General features: G+C 39.3%; 1 protein-coding gene across 3 annotated transcripts in view; it reads left to right on the top strand.

Annotated features, from left to right (window-relative positions):
* ENOX1 (ecto-NOX disulfide-thiol exchanger 1) overlaps window positions 1-19,955 on the top strand; it is a 381,250-nt gene that overhangs the window by 64,614 nt on the left and 296,681 nt on the right. For 2 of the 3 annotated variants that reach the window (XM_026853203.1, XM_026853269.1), the window contains exons 1-2: window positions 5,088-5,106; window positions 16,876-16,947. The gene's annotated coding sequence lies outside the window, so the exon portion shown is untranslated. Of the gene's footprint in view, window positions 1-5,087; window positions 5,107-16,875; window positions 16,948-19,955 lie in introns of those variants that run through there. The other variant, XM_026853212.1, reaches the window with a different exon arrangement.

Genomic DNA, 19,955 nt, shown 5'->3' on the forward strand with positions numbered 1-19,955 from the left:
CTGTCTCTCTGGCATATTTTTCCTGAAAGTCAGTAACAATGATCTGGAGGAATCAGAATTTATGAAGGCAATTCAGAAGAGAAGTGGTTGGACACAGGAAAGCCTTGAAGAAAACATGGAGGGGGTTATTTCAGGTCTCAAGTTTTGACAGCTCAAGACTACATTGTTAGAGCAGACAGTAATTACTACAGGAGCAGATATTTCTGTTGCCTTTATTTTGTTACACTCAGATAATGTCCTTTTGCTTACAGATCGTTGCCTTCACATAGACACAGAGATTTTTAGTGTTTCATTCAGTGTAAAGAAAAATTGTTTGAGAATGGATGAATGAAAATTAGAGATGGGTCCCAGCTTGAATTTTATTTCTGAACTTCACCCATTTTCTGGGAGGAGAAGGGAGGATCACATTTCCTGGATGTGGCAGAATTTCTAGAAGAAAACAGTTCAAGGTTATTTTATTTTTATTCACTGTTTCTATGGCCAAAAGCTTTTTCTGATCTTTTTTTTTTTCTTTCCCTAAATGATACCTGAAAATCCTTTTGGGAACCAAACAGGAGAGCAAAGAAACAAAAACCATAAACAAAACCAAAACAATCCACCATTCACACCTCATTCATTTTGGAGAAAGGTCTAAGTTAGGCTTCTCTTAACTAGGACAATCCTAGGAGGAGCTTTCATCTATGCAAAAATTCACAGTCCAGCAGGTAGAGCTGAAGATCTTGGATGTCAATGCCTTTCCTTACCAACAACAAAATGGAAAAGACAATCTTTGCATGTGCTAACACAGGGAAGAAATATTACAGTTAATGTGTGTGCTGAGTTCTGAAAAGTCATCATGAAGCAGTGCAGAGACAGTTTCCCAACATGAAAAAAGGGACACTGAAGGATTCATTGTGCTGTGGTATTTATTATGTAAGAAGTATTTTAATGGTAAAGAGTGAATACAGATTTTTTTCGGAATAAAGAGGACAGGATGAATGATGTTAATGAAAAGCTGACTGATGGAAGCAGGAGTTTGTCTACCACGCCACTCATATTTTCTTAACCCCAGCAATCATTTTATGGGCATCTAAGTTAAATGATGGGTAGATTAATCCTTTGGCATGCTAAATTTTTGTAGTCTGCTGTGCCAGGTGGAGGTGGGATGAATCCAGATCTGATCCTACAGATGTTAGCTAGGTGCCTGTTCTTCCCATGCAGCCGAGAGGCAACTTCAGAAATTGATTCAGCCCAGCTATGTTTTGCGTTGCATTTTGGCATTACCTGTCTCTCCCCACACTGTATGGAAATGTGATACAGCAACAGCTTGGATTTACTCCATCCACCCCTAAGTCCTTAACCAGCCATCTCAGTTAGGAGTCCATAAGCTCCTTGCTTTGCTACACTGAATATAGGGGAAACCCGGACAAGAGGTGGATGGTAGTTTAGATGCCTCTCTGTTTTTCTTTAAATGGGAGAATCCTTGTGATTAGTTGGTGGTACTCTTGACAGCTAGGATTGTTCTGTTTATTTTAGTTCTTGTTCTAAGAATAAGCTTGAATGGCTCTGTTAATAAATAAGATCCCAAGTGGAGGCATGTGTTTTGCAGACTTTTTTTGTTGTCTGATCCATCTTCTCCACATCCTCCTTTTGTGACTAAGTCAAACCCACAGTCTGCTGAGTGTCTGCCAGGATAAGAACCCACCTGCCAGACTCGATGCCATTAATCATTTTTCTATTTTGTTTATTTCAGGAAACATCTCTAAACATCATCTAGCAGGTCCTGGCAAGAGTTTCTCGGGTAAAATCAGTGTCCTGATTTCTTTTTGACATCTACTAGTGTGTTGGTGGCCATAATTGGTAGGACATAGCATCCCAGAAGGTTCTTATTGCATCACCACAGTTTGAGATTGCTTTGAGCCCCTTTTGTAGCAGATACAAATTTCTTATAAGAATTTAACTCTGCAGGGATGTGGGGCTTGTAAACCATGGTTCAGAATGACACCTTGAACTCAAGGACTGTGAAAAGCCAAGATTACGTACCCTCACTTGAAGCCTAGCAATCAAGCTGACACCATAGAGATTGCCTCGTGATACAGTATTATCAATTAACCACCTGTCAGGGATATTCTGTGACTCTGAGATAATGGCTGGCTGGCTGCTGCTTTCTAGGTAGTCCTTTGTAATAGGGTCCTCTGTCCTCTGTTTTAGGTAAAATCTAATCCTTGACGCTGAAAATGATTTGTGTTGGTTCTCATCATGTGATACATGTCTGTGAGATGACTCAGCTGCACAACTCATCATGACCAAGACAGCTGAAATTATGCCATGCCACAGAAGATACTGATTTAGTCACTGTTATTGTTTTCTCTAATATATGAGAAGTCAACCATATGTTAGTTATTTTTCTTCAGAATAGCTCCATTAAAAATTAAACAGATGTTATTAGTGGCTAGAAAATTTCTTTCAGTCATGTGAAAATGCTGTGCAACCAGCAGACCTCATGATCCTATGCTTGAGAAGTAAATCCAAGCTGGTGTGCCAGAGTATGTCTTTTTGTCCTAAAAGATGGGACACTTTAGTCTTCCTTATTTATGATTAGTTACACATATTTTAAATTTTACAGTTTGTGGACAACTGATTTCCCTTTACCTGAACCCATAGAAGAATCTAATGCTAGAGGACTGTAACATGATCTTTTAAGATTGCAGTGGGGATGGTGGTTAAAGAACCTAGGCCTTTGTTCTTGGTGAAGGTGTGAGATACATGCCTCTAAATCCTGAAAATTACAAAATCTGTACAATGCTTTCAGTATTTTTCCTCTGTGTTTTAGGGAGGCTTAAGATGAAGAATCCAATCCACCTGAGATCTCAAGGAAAACGGGAAATATTTTTTTTCTTTTAAATGTCAAATGACTTCATGTGCAGAACAAGGGTATTATCTAACTGATTTGGATTATTTTAAAATATTATATGCCTGCACTGCATGAATATATTTGACGATTTGTGGCTTAATTGGGTAATGCAATTGTACTCAGACACTTCAACATTGTGGCAACAATTAATGCCTGTAAATTTGCTGGATTTTTTTTTTTGTATGTCATTATGAGAATCTCACCTTAATGAATTAGTTTCTTTTCTTCTAGTTCAGAATGCCAAGCAAATTTTGATATTTTTTTGTAAGTGTTTATAGTTTTAAAAAGACCTGTAATTGTTATATTTGCTCAGTGTAGTGTTATGCAGTGGAGGGGGAGCCCAGGAGCATTTTGTCTTTGCAAGTACCTGAGTGTGTCACCCACTAGACACAAAAAGTCTTAGTCCTTAAAAGCTCTTGGGACACACTGCAGAAATATCTGAATACTTTCTAAAGGTGATTATCCCTTATACTCCATTTTGTCCCCCTGATCCCAAAACTCAAAACTGTCCAAGCAAAACCTTGTAAGAGTCCTCAGGAGAGTAGCTTAAAATGCGCATCTCAAGCAAAACAACACTGATAGCAATATAAGCTTAAAAGTCAAGACTCAGACCCCTAAATTAAAAGATATTAAGAATAAGGAAAGCTTTTTTCCCAGTCTTCATGCATTTTAATTTCCCACGACATCTTTCACTGTGCATGTGAGGGGGTGGGAAATAATTTGATGTTGAAAAGTGCACCTTTAATTCAGAGCCTTCTCTGCTTTCTCCAGCTGAGATGGTTTCCTTTTGCTTACCCTAAAACAAGGACCACAGCTCCACACTTCTTCTCACTGTCCTCCTTATTCCTTCCTATTTCACCATCTGGTCCCCTGGAGTCCTTGCTGAAATAGGACGATTAAATGCTAATGTACAAAATTCCAAGCCCCAAAATGCTTTTCCTAGGTTTCAAGTTATTCAGTTCAGTTGAACAGAAGTGTCTTATTTTTTTCCGTTTCTTTCAATCTTCTGTTATCTGTTCAAGAATAATCCGATTTTGCTGCAGGACTTCATATCAGGCAGTTTTGGCTTCCTAAAAGTGAGCACACTGAATGAATGACCCCCAAAACTTCTGATACCTAATGCTAAGTGTTACAGTGCATGATACTAAACTAGAGCCAAATTACTCTTAATAGAGAAAACTGTGACCTGCTGTGAAAGACAGCCTGAAATAAAATGACTGAAAACAGGTCTGGCCCTCTGCAGCTGGTCTCCTTGGAATAGTCTTCCCCTTGGTCTTTCTTTCCAGCCTGCAGCTCTCAAGTTTAACCACAGATGCTATGAAAGCCTTGCTGGAAGACATCCATGAGCAAAGATCCTTTCTTTCTGCCGCCTCTGGAGCCTGGCTGCAACTTTGCTCCCCACACATTTCTGCAGGAATGGCCGTCTCCCCCTTTCCTGCCCATCCTCGAGAAACTCCCTGTATTTGAACATACTCAATTGTTAAATCATCCATCTCTCCAGATATTTCCACATAAGTGCAGAAACCTGCAGTGGGAAATTATGTAGCCTTCATGGTCACTGCCTGGCCACACATCTTCTAATAGAGCAAAGCAAAACTGGGCAAAGAAATCAAGTAATTACTCTGCTGTAAAGCTGTGAAGGTATTTTCATGTCATAGTATCTTTGCTGTATTGACAGTTCTAACTGCTGGAAAAAGCCATCCTTCAAACTGAGTTTTTTGTAATCCTTACATGTGATTAGTTTTCAATGGTTGATTCTCACCAATTTAGTTAAAATGGAAATACAGTATTTCTTCTCAGTTTTTTCTTTTCATATTTATTTCAACATTATGTATCAGTGAAAAATTGTAGCAAGGTTAGCTTTTGGTTACAGTATCATCATTAGAAAGAGTCATCTGCATTAAGTATAATACAACCAATTTCCTAGTGCTAATTTCCTAAAAATGATTTAAAAATATTCTTTCCACTTCTTCCTTGATCTGCCCCTCTGTATGGGACTTGGAAAATGCTTTAATCACCTTTCCCATTCCTCTGTCTCACCATACCCTTGTCTTGGTATTTGGTTTTCAGTTTTTCTTTGCTTATACATCAAGCTGAAAAGAAGCCCAAGGGCAGCACAGAGACTTTGTTGCTGGGTTTCATACAGAGATCTGCCTAGGTTGCCTAGAAAAATGCAGAATAAAAGGAGTTCCTCACACCTTTAGGGCTTTCTGGTAGGTAGTGTCTTCTGCCTCATGGTCATTTTGGAGATGATAAAATGTTGCTTCATGTGCACCCCTTACCCATCTGCTCCCCTGCCTGTTGCCCCTGTCATGTACCCACACTCCTGCCATCCATAGACCCGCTTCTTGATCCCCAGTGCCTTCCTGCTGGTTATCTTCTATCTTTTACAGCATCTCAGGCCACTCTGAGCACCGTCCTGCAGCAGTGTATGTCCAACCCCTTTGAACTGTAATGCGGCAGTCAATTTTTCTCTCGACATATGTTCAGACCAATTAAAAGCAGTGGGTTGCTTCTGCTAAGGCAACCTCGTTTTCAGGTGCAGATAGGCTGCAGGGACACAGCTGCCACTTTATTGCCTTGACTCTATCGCCAGGAGCGGGAATTAGCAGCTGTATCAGTTAAAGGGTAATTCATGTTTTATGTCTCGTCTTAAGAGAGGAGGAAAGATCTCAAATGTATAAGCATTTAGAAGGATTGCACGTGGTAAAATTCTAATATTTGCTTTCTTTTATCTCCTTTGCTAAGGGAAAGAATGTTGGAAAATAGTAGTTTGGGTTCTGATTTGGAAAATTCAGTGGAGAAGGGGAAGAAATCAGGAAGAAATTATGTGAATAATTCAGAATCAGTGGTGTAAGCTGTGAGCTATTGATCATTGCTTTGTTATGCAGACATAGATGTCCATTAATATTCCTTCTTTTGAAAAACAGAAATCTTGTCTGCTGTTATATGCTTAATGGAGCTCTTGAAAAAAACCCCAAACCATAATAAAAACCAAAACAAACCAAAAAAAAAAACCACAACCAAAGAACCTTGATAGCATGCAGATCTAGTTTTCAGATGATGATGTTCTTTGAAAATCTTTTTTAGAAAAGTTGTCCCCTGCTATACATCCTAAATATATTATTTGAAATCTCAGACCTCTCCATGAAGTGTGTAGAAGGGGTTTTGTCAGCATTAGAGTGTGACTGTTGTGGGAAAAGTGGATGTGCAATGTGTTGTAGAAGGCTAATGTTACACTTGAAAGGACTTTCTTCAAAAAATGTATTTTTTAATAAGTATATATTGTTAAAACCATCTAATATTCTCTGGAGAGGGAAACCAAATCCACAACTAAATTGAATAGTCATTCTTTAAGAAGACTTCTGTCATTTGTGGCTTAAGTGTAACAGAAAACAGACAGCATATTAACACTGAGTTTCAGCAAGTTATTTTAGCTATAAAATGTAAAAGCCTCTTCAAAACTAAAGAGTAAACTATTGCACAGCTTTAAAAATGAGTATTATAACTTCAGGAAAAACATTGTTACCCTACTTGTTGTAGATCAAAATGTGGCAAGATTATTTCAGTGGAAATATGTGCCTACAGGCTATTTTTTTGGTGTGTTTTGTTTAACACCAATTGGCATCCGAGATCAAGAAAGCTCAAACCAATTATGAATAGCTGGTGCAGCAAAAATCATGATTGATACATTTACAACACAGGGTCGATTCTTCTGATAATTTTATTTTATTAAGGAGTGAAGCAAGGGGGAGAAGGGGACAACAGGGATATGACTTTGTAGCACCAACAATACAGAACTCTGACCACATACAGATGTTTCCTCCCTTAGTACAATCAGTGCAAGACACACTGATTGCAGTGTGCAGACCTCGAAGAAGAGACAGTTGTGTGGTTGTTGCTAAGCCTATTTCCCTCTTCCCTTTGGCTTATTGGATTATTTTATACAGTGGAATGATAGGAATTTAAAAATGAAAAAGTGCTGTTGAGTCATCTAGTCCATCTTGCAGCTAATGCAGGATTGTTCTCTGTGGATCTTTGTCCAGTTGGCTTTAGATGTGATTGGACTTCAGCCAATTTCCTTTGGAAGATTATTCTACAATAGAATACACTTCATTATTAGGAATTTTTCCCTGTCAGCCTAAATTTTACTTTGCATAGTATAATCACATTACTCTTAGCTATAGTTTCCTGAAAATCCCTATTAAAAAAAATCTTTAGTGTGTGTATTCTTCCAGAGCTTGTAGATAATTATCATATTTCTCTTTTAATAGTGGCTTTAGTCAAGCTATACATATTTAGTTATTTTAATATTTTCTCATAAATCAGTCTTCTTAGATTAATGATGACTTTTACTGCTGCTATCAGTGAGCCAAATCTCAGATTTTTCTATTTAAAATTCAAGAAGAAAAGGCTGGACTGAATAAAGACTTACAGATTAGATCATGGTGTCATTGAAAACCCATCCTTTGAACCCCTGTTTGTGACTTCAGATCTGTCTGAATACCAGGTCTCCTGAGGCAGACTTCAGCAGTAAGATTTGTCTCAAATACCTTGAGTTATCTACAGTGTACCTACAACAAAGCTACTCTCCCTAGATTCCTTTTATGATCATTGGACCCTATAGGTGAATGCAATTCATCTAAGCTATTTTAGATATACACATTAGGACGAGAGGAATTGAGCCCTAGAGGTACCTATTTCTCTCTCTCAATTAAGGGTAGCCCAAGGTGATGAGCTTAGATATTGACATCTTCAGTTAGTGAGACAAATCATGCCTAGGTGCTGAAGTCTTGGAGATCAATACAGAACAGCCATGCTTGAGAGCCATCTGATTTACATTGATCAGTCACTCTGTCCTGGACCTCAGTCTTCCTTGGGTATTTAAATATAGGGTCTGTGGCTGTTCAGATGCCATGTTTCAAGAAGTGAGAAGTCTTGGTGCTGTCCATGGCAATGCCACCACAGCTTGGAGACAGCAGTGGGGTGCTTTGGGACTCAGAGAAGCTTGATGCATTGTGTGTCCTGAGACCATTCCTAAAACATCTGAGTGGCATTGAATTCCACACAAAAGTGTGATAACTACATTGCAAAGCAGGGGTGTGTGTGTAGATAAAATTGTCTTTTGCATAGACATAGAATCACAGAATCTTTCAAGTTGGAAGAGACCCATAAGGATCATGGAGTCCAACTCCCTGCTCCTCGCAGGACTACCTGAAACTAAACCATGTGACTAAGAGTGTCACCCAGACACTCCTTGAACTCTGACAGGCTTGGTGCTGTGATCACTTCCTTGGGGAGCCTGTTCCAGTTGGCGACCACCCTCTCAGTGAAGAACCTTTTCCTAATGTCTGATCTGAAGTGAAGCAAATACAGCATTTACCTAGAGAGTAGGAGGCCTAGGTGCTGGATTCATTGGTTTTCAAGTCTGTTTGGGCTAGAGGAAGTCTATGGTCAATATCTTTCCCTTTCCAAGGCCTCTAAAAAGATGACTTACATGACAAATGCCTACTGCTCTCCCCTCCTCTATTAGGTATTTATTCTCCACTGACAGCTGAGTGCTCACGGTCCTCACTGCAGCCCTAGGCAGAAGCCTGCTCAGATGCAATTCTTGCCTCTTGGCTAGCCAGAAGTTATAGTTTGCTCTCTATGCAGGTATAATAATTTCTGGTTTATACTGGAGTAACTAGGAAAAGAAATCAAGTGTCTGCCTTTTGTTCATTAACAAAAAAATAAGTTAAATATATTTTCTCAGTGGATGGTTACCTTCTGTCAGACTTTCTGACAAAATACACTAAGCCTTTATTCCCTATAATTTGTATATAATATTTAGGAAAAAAACCTTTGTTCTAAATATCTTTGGAGGGCAAACACCAGGGAGGGAGGAGAGCTGTTGAAAATGAAGGATAATATCAACACAGGATAATATTTTTATTAATTAATCCAGAATTAATTTAGACTTAAAATTAAAAGAAATTTTTCAAACATCCCAAGAGGTGAAGTACTGGAATAAACTCCAAATGCACTAGTTGAGTAGAAAACCAAAATAACTTGAAGACAGAATTTGGTAAATTTAGGGAAGGTTTTGTGAGACTGCATAGAAGCATTTACAGAGGTTAAAAAAAATAAAGAGCAGCAATATGAAGTCATAGTGTTACTAAAGGGCCTGAAAGGACACTGGCCACTGCTTATGTGTTTGCACTATCACCTGTTTTATTTTTAATCCAGCAGTTGGTGGATTCTGCTGTTTGCTGATAGATGCCAGAAGGTCCCAGTCTGAGAGGTCAGTGTAAATGTCTTGCTGTTGCCAGACCCTTGATTTTGGGGATGTCAGCTGCCTTCCCCCAAAACATTTGGGACATCAGTCTTGGTCTCTTGTTAGTAGTATTAAGAAGGTATTGAGTGGTGTGCATGTGTCTCTGTGGAACAGATCCTATGTGGTCCTCGTGGAAAAAGCAAGATCAGATAACTAGGCAAGACTCAGTTTGTCCTTCTGAGTAGTATATTCTTTCAATACTACAGCCCAAGCACTGTACCTAGACTTTTCCCAGCTGCAGCCTGTGCTGAAAGCTTGCCAGGCACAGGGTTCTACTCCTAATTCGCAGTAACTGGAACAAAATGCAGCTATCCTCATCATTCATAAAGACAACACCATCCTTGCAGACTACAGGCCACAGCATACAATGCTTGATTTTGATTCTAGCAGACAGAGTACAGGGTTGTCTGTTGGGACACGTAACTTTCAAGCATCGTCATACTGGAGATGAGAAGGGCTTGGAGGAGTGTGCATTGGGCAGGTTATTCTTAGCTACCTTTTCTTAACATTGTTCTGCTTTCCTAATATAGTTTTATCATCACTGTGGTGAACTAATTCTGTCACTAGCCTGTCTGCTAATAGTACTTACCTTGATAAGATATTCCTTATTATTTCTGACTTTTCAGAGAATGACATCTTGGTGCCTGTTCTCCACTATTAGCAGGAAGCATGACTGACTGGCTAGAAAGGCTTCCTAGACTCCTCTCAAGTTGTTTGATCCTGCTCCTCTTCACAGCTCCAGCTTTCATATTTGCTTCTGAGACAATAGGGAACATTGGCCTTTCTTCTTGGTAATGCTTCAAATAATTTGAGCAAACACCTGTGAATTACAGCTGGCCCCTGTTACAATGGGTGTCTGTTACAAGTAGGACATGATGGTCCTCGTGTTTCTTCTGTGGTTTTATTTTTACTCACTTGTGATTTCTGAGACTGGATGTTACTCATGTCTAGTTCTAAATGATTTGTACTTTTATGCAGGAATGAGGTATAATCTTCAGATGTGGTGGTGCTTGATGTTATTTCAGGACAACTGAATGTCATGGGCATGCTGAACTTACCCATGTTGCCCTCATAGATCTTACTGTGAAAAATATGATCTATGTTCAACTCACTGGAATCCCTTTTTACATTCTTTGTGATTACTTGAACAGGGTTTTCCCAGTAGTTATTACTGTAGTTAAAAAAGGGAAGGGTTAGAGATTTGCTGCATCTGTTGCATTCAACTGCTTACCCAGTGTTTCACTGGGAGGAAATAGTGCAGCTTAATGTTTCTGCCTTTCTTTTTTTTAAAAAAAAAACCAACCACCAAAACTTCCTTGTGGAGTTCCTGTTCCAACCTCTAGACTGCAGTGATGGCAGCATGTTTCTGCATATCTCACACCCTCTGTAGAGATGAAGCAAAGTATCATACAGGCTTCGCATTGTCAAACCAAAAGCAGTGGTTGTGTTGTGTGCCTCTTCTGCCTGTGTCGGGGCACGTGAGGACACTTTCCCTTCAGAAGTGCCTGCCACAGTAAAGTTGCTCAATACTTTGTACTTTCACAGAAATATTTCAGGCTGGGTGTCTTTGTATCTTGGATGCTACTTTTGAGACAGACTATAGAACAGCCCTTTCTTGCATTTTCCCACAGGTCAGGGAAAGAGGGCATTTTCAGCCATTAGAAATTAGCTTTCTTCGAGTAGTAAAAGGTCTGCATTCTTACAAACCTTCTCATTTTTCTCTTTTCATCAAGGAACATGGGTTTATGCTAGCTTGCCAAGAAGCTAATCAAAGAAAGAATTTCACTTTCTAGTTTACTGTCAGGATAGTCCCAGAACCATTTGCTGTCATTGATTATGCTGCTGTCCATTATAGGTTCCTCTCTCTGTAACAGTGATGGGTGAATTCCCTCACTGCAGTGGGTGGCAGGAATCTGCTAGCGGGTAGGGATGTGGGACTGAGTGGACTGGTTCCACTTCCCACCTATTTCTTTTAAAGCACTGTGCCCTGACTTGAAACACTGATGTCCCCAATGGAAAAAAATAGCAGGTTAAAGAAAATATTTTATTGTGCTTTCACACAGCACACTCCATTGTGCACAGTGTGTGACTGTAATTTTGTCAATGATGGTGTGCAGGTTAATATATTTTACTGAAGCTGTTTTATTAGACTGAAACTGAAATCTGTATGGGAGGCTCCTTTTTCACCCTGAAATCTATTAGATGTTGCATCTTAAGGGAGCTGTAAGAAGATTGACTCCCAAGAATAGTAATTTCCTCCCTATTTCAGGGAAAAGTTAGAATGTTTGATTTTACTTACTATAATTAGTATATTTTCATATGAGTTCAGGAGATAAGAGAGGAGGTGTTAGATGGAGCTTCCTTAATTTGCCTTTATTAACTACATCAACTGTGAATCTGTTGGCCTTGATGTACAGTCAAAAGGGGATACATTTTCTGTATTTGTGGATTTATGTTAAAAAGAACAGATTTAAAATAGGGATGATAATGATGGAGCCCGAGTGACTTACTTTGAGAAATGAGGCATAATAAAGAAAAGCTTGGCATGTTCATTTATTCCCAGATTTCAGTCTTTGACTGAATGTGAATCTGGAGAACCCACCATCTTGCAAATTTGAATTAAAAAAAAAAAAAAAAGGCAAAAATGAGAACAGTCTACTTTGTTAAATATTGCTAACTGGCATCTAGAAGTGATAGGAAGTGTTACAGATATCACCCCTTAATTGTCAGTGATACCCAATTTTAGGAAAATGTTATAAGCACTCTAATGTATATTCATTTGCAGAGAAATAAAAACATTTTCCACAGTGCTTGGCACATACTGAATTTTCAGTCTAACGGAATGGAAGGAATTTTACAAGTTAATGCCTTTAAAATGAGGACATCACAATACATTTCTGACATGGTGTTTCAACCTGAACTCTCCTATTTTATAGTTTAGTTAATTCTTAATGCAGAAACTGCAGTCCTGTTATGCAGATATTTGAGAATCCTGCATCAAGTAGTGCCCAACTTAGTCATTTTGCCTAAGGTACTGAGCAAAACTTGTGTCTAGCTTTGACAGTAACAGCAATTACTTCTGTAGTAATGTGAAACATATAATGGATGATATAAGAGTTGAAACTGTTTATCTATTAGACTGCTACATCAGGGATTCTTCTAGCATACTGTAACCAAGAACCACCCAAGAAAGTGTTACTTAGGGAGTGTTTGTTTTCCTTCTGCAGTCCCAGCATGAGAGTTCCTTTGATTTCCTATGAAAACCTGAATTGTGTAGAATGGGATGGACACCCTCCAGCTGGAGAGTTGTAGGTGTAATAAACAGCATGTAAAAGAACTGGCAAACTGCACTCAGGACATTGTCCATCGCAGACTCCAGAGCAATGTGACTGGGAACATGAAGAAGCCAATTTGTTTTCTGTATCCATAGTCTGTGGATGACTGGGGGTGCTGAAGGTGTAAGAAAGTGGTGGAAAATAATAAACGATCAAGAATCAGTTTTATGTTAGTACACATGATGGTCTGAGGACTTTTTTTCAAAGGGTGAGTAGCACCTCTACTAAAAAATAGAGTGCAGAAACACCGATATAATCCATCTCAGCCCCAAGGCATCACTAGCTGTACTTAGGCTCCTCTGACAGATGTTTTCAGAGAAAAAAAGGTCTTTAAAAGGGCATAATCATGGTACTTCACAGTCCTCTCTCTTTTTCCACACCTGCCCAGCCTAAATACTAAAGCTAAGATCCAGAAACTCTGAACCTTCTGGTTTCTGATGCACTTACTATGTCACGTTTTTTTCCAAGTAAAAAATTACAGTTCTATTTATTTTTTCCATAAATTCATAAAGGGTGATTGTGGATTTTAGCTTCTTTGAGAAAACACTGAAAATACTTTTTTTGCTTGGTTTTTAGGTAAGTTGATGAAAAGAACTTTCAGTTGTCAGGGGTGAAAAAAGCTCTAGAAAATGTTGGGTTTTTTACATCGAAAATCATTTTCACTCATAAGCCATTCTTTCCTTATCTTGATGAAAATAAAATGATCAGATCTCTAGATCAATAATGTTGTAAACAGCAACAGCAGTGATCATCCTGGATGCATGTTGTTTTCTGATATGCTTTCGCATCTGAGCAGTTCCTCATGCTGTAAATATCAGCCTGACTTCCACTCAGGCTTCAACCTCACATCAAGCAATGGCAATAAAAATAGGAGCTGTTTAAATGCAGCAAGGCTTGGAAATAACAATTTTTTAAAAATGCCAGCATGTCAAAACATTGAAAGAAAATATTGAAGTGTACCAGTGTGCTTCCAGTTTGTCTGTTGCTGAATGCTTTTTCTATTGAATAATCACATCTTCTAGGGTCTGAAGCAGTGGTTCATTGTATGTAATGCGCTGCTGTCATGCCACAAGGCATTAAAAAGAAATAGATTGAAATTATCTGGAGGAAATCAAATCACTTTATTTCTAAGACAAATTAGATTGATCTATCTTACCATTCTACATAGATTTCATAAGCACATTACTTGTTGAAGTGGTATCAGGCATTTTATATATTATAGTAATTTGCATACGTTCATTAAGCTGTGCTTTGTAAAGCTTTCTGACAGGGGCATTTGATGAATCCTTTCGTGAACCGCATTGTTTCTTTACTCAGAGCAATCTGTTAAATCATGTCTTTGTCCTTCAGTTTGTCAGAATCAGTAAATGAAGCAGATGTTAATAACTGTGGGAGGGTTTGGGGTTTTTTCGGCGTTTGCAGAATATGGGATAACTGTGAAGGGCATGATGTGTTCATAAAAGCGACAGCTGGTGTTATTAAAGATAGAAAGTGTGCTACAAGTAAAAACTTTCCTTGTCATCTTTTAGCAACTCTATGAAGTTTTTTGGAACAGTCAGATGGGTGGTCATTTCTAAATTAAACACCGCTAATGTTATGCACAGCAAATCGTGTGCTTATACTTACATACAATTGTTCTTATCTTTGGCTGCAAACATTCTGTCACAGAGTTATCTCAGCCATGCAATAATTCATAATGTTTCTCTATAAATATGTCACAAGAAATTCTCAGGTCAACAATCCCTTGAGATGTGTGTTTGAGCAATATCATTTCATGCGTTATTGCATTAGTAGAATTTTACACCCGGTTGGTGTTTTGAAGGTTACCTTTATGACACAAGTTTTGCTGGACCTGACAGTCTCGGGAATCTACTACCTGTCGTGAAGGTCACTTGGCTGAAGATGTTACAGCTAGAGAACAGCATGCATTTAGGTGGTTAATGTGCTTCAGCTGATGGGTGGTAACTCCTATCAGGGTGTGGTAACATGAGTGTAGTCATCTGTAGAGGCCTTGCAAGTGAAGAAAAAATGGGAAGCCATAAAAGCGGGTAGGAGATGAGTGGAATAAGTAAGAGAGGAAAGCACAGCCTAGGGAGTGCCTCAAGAGGGGTGGTGCAGGTGCTGATCTCCTCGCTGTGGTGACCAGTGACATGACACAAGAAAATGGAATGAAGTTGTGCTAGAGGAAGTTCAGATTGGACATTAGGAAATAGTTCTTCACTGAGAGGGTGGTGGGCAACTGGAACAGGCTCCCCAGCAAGCTTGTCAGAGTTCAAAGAGCATCTGGGTGATGCTCTTGGTCATATGGTTTAGTTTTAGGTAGTCCTGCAAGAAGCAGGGAGTTGGACTCCATGATCCTTATGGGTCTCTTCCAACTCGAGATATTCTGTGATTCTATGATTCTGTGTGGAAAAGGTGTTACAAGGTTGACTGATGAAGAAGAACATGCAGAAAAAATGGAGGACATTATTGTGGAAAATAAAGGATAAATTTTGGACAGCCTCTGAATTTGCAGTGTTTTATTGGTATTACCTAGTAAATAGCTCCCACTCTGTTTAGAGGTGATATCTGGCTGATTTGCACATTAACTTGAATGAGATTCTCTTTGTGATTTCTTTCTGCCTTATTGTGCAAACTTGTACTGGGGAATTGAGTAGGAGATTCAAAGGGCAGAGATGTAGTGGTGTTACTTGTGCCCCTGTGTGGGCACCTGAGCCTGACATCTGCAGTTGACATCAACAGCAGGAATAGCAACATAGTTAATGGAATAAATAATCCAAGAAGTTGTCGTGTTTATAGACATTGCTTGAAAATATGTAGAGAAGACCAGTGAGGGATTTCTGTAGTTGTTGCTCTTGCACATGAAAGTAGGCAGCAGCTACAAATCAATGAACTGTTGCTTTTGTAAGAAGAATAGGCAGAATCTTTCATGGAACTGCTGGATAAAAATTTCTACTGTTTCTGTTTCTCAGAGCGACCCTTATATTTCAGTCTGATTATCTTGCAAAAAAAATGAGCAGTGAAATAATTATCCATGCTGATACTTAGATTTTGTCTCTCTGCTTGAAAATTACCAGTTCACAGAAGGGAACAGAGGGAGTCTAGGACTCCTTTGGTGGGCTGAGCCTTTGGAGAAGAAATTGCCTACTCTTCAGCTGGAGAATATGGGTGGTCCCAGCCAGGTGACCATTGATGCATAGTGGGTATAGGCAGTTCTGTAACTGATTTGTCTTAACTCTGCTGGGGTGATTAGCTTAGCCTGCACTGGGAATCATGTGGTGGGTACCAGTAGTGCAGATGCAGGCAAAAGCTCAGGCAAAATTGTGGGGAAATGAAAGAGACAAGACTTTTTCTAATGCGGACTCTTAATTCTTTTGTTCTAAGAGCTGTGGCAGTGTGGCAGCACTGTGTGAAACAGTGTTTTCCGATGCAGAATTCAAAGATGCTAATGGTGCCACAGAAATACTCAATACAGCATGTACTCATGATGGTGAAGCTCATGTGGTCATCTCAGAAGTCATTGTCCAGAACAAAGGTTGGACCGAGTTCATTTGGACACATGAACTATTTTTTCCTCTTTTTCTTCCCTCCTTTGTCTCTTTCCTTGGTCTGCTGAGCCCGTTTCTTTCTCCTGATGCATTCTCCTCCTCTTTTTTGCTTTCTTAAGCACATTAGACTTACCAATTGCATTATTCTCAGGGTCACTGTGCAAGAATCACCAGGAAAATTTACACTCTGGGACTAACTGTGATTAGGTGTTACACATATGCTTACAAAAATATACATCTAGAATTTCACACCTGTAGCAGAACTGTCATGTTCAGCATTTTTGGACAACAAATAGGTAATACACATAATGATAGCCATGATTTTTATGTGGTTTCCCTATTCATGCCACTGTCTTACTGCAAACTAAAAGCAGACTATTGCTTCAGTATACATAGGGATGCTTGTGGTTTCCTAAATCATTTATATTTGCTGGTATGCTACTGGAAATTTTACATATTCAATATGTTGGTTTTGTTCTTTCATTACAAGCAAAATTGTTATTTGAAAATTTGGTGTGTTTTCAGAGTTTTCTACTAGTTTTGAATTCATATGTAGAAGTTGCCCAAGAATCTATACAATATTATATATCTTAAATTTAATACCCTAAAAATGATCGTATCATTATTGTTATCACCCACAACACATCTCAGGTGATTCACAACTTTAGAAAAACTAGCTCATAAACTCATTTAGAAATAGTAACTTTGCACAATAATTTATTTTATATCCTTAAGCCATATACTTTTAATGATGTTTAAAAATATATATTATCTCCTTTTCAGATCTTGGACTCTGAATTTGGGGCAATTCTTGGGTTATATGCTTGAAACTTGGAGAGTATCTTCAATAAATAGGTATGTGTAATGGATACGTTCATATTTTGTGTTGGATGATTTGGAGTGTGTGTGAGTTTTGTTGACAGTTTATTGCTAAACTTCTTAAAGCTCTTGATAAATCTCAGCTGCCATGAATGGGACAGTATGATGGATATTTGCTTGCTGAATTTTCAGTAGCACATGTGGTATTTGTGTGGCAGAAATTGGGAAGGATGTGATTCTCACAGTTACTCAGAGAGAAATGTGTAGCCAAACTTACATGATCCTCACAGTTACTCAGAGAGAAATGTGTAGCCAAACTTACAAATTTAACTTCAGCATGAACAAAAAGATGAGTCTCCATTAGCAAGTAAGAAGTTTTGAAGGTAAAATCAGTGAGTCGGAAAAAGTAGCTCTACTCTTGATCCCCGCCCCCTACTTGAGGCTGTGCTTTAACTGTCTTTTTGTCTGTGTTTCCTTTGGTTTTCTTTGCAACTGTTAAAGGTAGTAAAGGTATGAATGTGACTAAAAACTGGGAAGAAAATGGCCATAAAGGTCAAAATCTTGGGAACACTGAAGGTCCTGGAAATTTTCTCCAGTATTTCAGTGAAGCTACTGTCTCACTTGGAACATTTACAGAAAATACTCAGGCAGTTCCAGAAATACATTCTTGCGTATAACAAAGCAGTTTTTAGGTGATTTCTTTTTTAAAAGTCAGGTCACACTTCATGATGCTTGAAACTCTGCTGAGTTCCTACCAATGGAGAAAGAGAAACGAGAAGATTTTGAAGGTTTTATTCTTTCTAAAAAGTTTATAGACCTAGACAATCCTTTGAGTCTCAGCTCTAAAGAGGAAATGTTTTCTTGAGTTCATGGATTTAACAATTGAACTTACTTACCTTGATCCATATGAGAAACTTTGAAGAGACTTACAATGGGGGAGAGGTTGATTTCTTCTTCTAAAATCCAGGACCATTTTTAGATATAGAGGACCCCTGCACAATTTTTTTTTCTTTTTTTCCAGTAAGTTGTTTGCTCTGTAAAAATAAGAATGCAAAATATTTTCCTAGTGTGCTTCACCTGTTGTTTGGCAAAAGCTGCAGAGGAACCATTGTCTCCATTTTATGTATGGGGTCAGGTACCTGCCTGGATCACTTAATGTATGATTGTCCTACTACTGGATCTCCTGGGTGTTCACACAGTGAACTGTGTCTGGGCCTGTAAGAGGATTCTGTGTCTAATGGTGATTTCAGAATTTGTGCAAAAGATCTTAGCATGTAATCTGATGTTTCCTTAATATTTCTCGTATCTATGGATGTGTCTTCACTTCTCTCTTTTTCAACTATTCCCTCTTTGTGGTGCATTTCTTCAGTCTCATTTGTCCTGCTTTGTTTTCTCTTTTATTTTTCTTTCCCATGTTTTTTGGCTTTTCCTCCTCTTTTTAATTCATTTTCAGTCTCTGGAGATTGGCAGCAGTGGGATCTTACAAAGGAGGAGCTTCTGAAAAAAACTGTAGCAGACTGAGCTTCCCTTTTACTGCCTCTCTAGAGAGCCTGCTGTAAAAGGCAACTTGCTGTCATTCCTGTAAATTTTCTTTTGCAGCCAGCTCTGTTGGGTGTCCCCTTTGTGCCCTGTGAACATCTGTGTTGCAGCTTATGGCTGAACTGAACTGGAGAACAAATGTTTGAACCTGCTTCTTATTTCGAGCAGGAAGCTGCTGCTATTAGTAGGTCATGTGGCCTTGGTTCACCTGCAACTTCTAATCCCCATCTGGGAGCAAACCAGCCGTCTGTCCTCTCCCCTCCTGCCATCCATGCCCTTGTCCGTGGGGTAGCATGTTTTTCTGCTTTCCTCAAGACACTGCCCAATGCCTGTCAGTTGTCAGCGTTCATTTACTCTCTGATTTTTTCCCAAGACATCATGCAGAAAGGAAGAAAAGAGGACTGTAGGACTTTTATGACATAACTTACTTTCCGTTGCTCCTGGAAACTTCTCCCTGCATGCACACAGTCATGCAGCCACCACCCAGTAGCAACACCCTTCTACGTAAGGAAGAAAACTTAAAGCCCTGAAGTATTCAGGCTCAGTGTATGCTGGTGCAGAAGAGGAAACCCATACCCCAGCCTGTGCACAGGATTCCAGGAAAAGGTGACAGTGTTCCTGTCCTGGTTTTGGACATAGCACAAGACAGCCCATTGAGCATAAGTTGTGAACTTAACATCAAACAGACTTGCTTTAACCAACTTTTTACTTTAAAAGAGAAAAAAAGGGTGAAGGAAAAGCAGCAGCACTGCCCTGTTTGCAAAAGCGCTATCCCATTTTGAGCGTGCTCAGCAATGCTTGAAAAGCGTAGGTGATGAACTGCAGTCTTTGTGATATATGTGTGCCTCTGAGAGAAAACCGAAATCTGTTGTGTCAAGTTGGCTTTGGCTTATGCTTGAAGGGTTGTTGTGATGAGCCTGGAAGGTGTGGAAACTTCTGTGAAAGATCAGGTGTGATATCAGAGAACGACTGTAACCCGGGGGAGGAAGCTGGAGGATTTGAGGTCAGTCTAAATAGGCAGCCATCAGCTGGGAAAGGAGCATGGCTGATTTAGCAAGAGTGTGCACCAGTTCAGCAACTTTCCTCAGTGTTTGGGTTGGAAAGACTCAGAAATAGCAAATCTTCCCGGCTGACGTTAGCTTAAATGGCTACTGGGCAACCTTGTTTTCTTTCCCTTTCATTAAATGAGCTCACTTTTGGCAGAAATATATGTGAATTTCAGAGCTTTCCAAGACAGGTTAGAAAAAGTTGGCCCCTTTCTTTCCAAAACTAACCGTCAAGGCAGTCCCAATGCACCCCAGATGTCTATGCATGTGAATCTTGCGCCGGCAGTGGTCTCCCTTGTTTGTTTATGTACGCACTTGTTATGGAGGGAAGGGTTGGTCTAGCTGATTGTATGATTGGGAGTGCTAAACAGCTCAAACTTCTAAACAAAAAAATCTGGTCCTCTTTAAACGTTGGCGGACAGATATCTGTCTTCTGTCTGTGGCAGCCTATGCCAAACA

The sequence above is a fragment of the Athene cunicularia genome (assembly GCF_003259725.1).
Source record: "Athene cunicularia isolate RWA chromosome 1 unlocalized genomic scaffold, athCun1 chr1_part1, whole genome shotgun sequence".
In the NCBI taxonomy this organism is placed as follows: domain Eukaryota; kingdom Metazoa; phylum Chordata; class Aves; order Strigiformes; family Strigidae; genus Athene; species Athene cunicularia.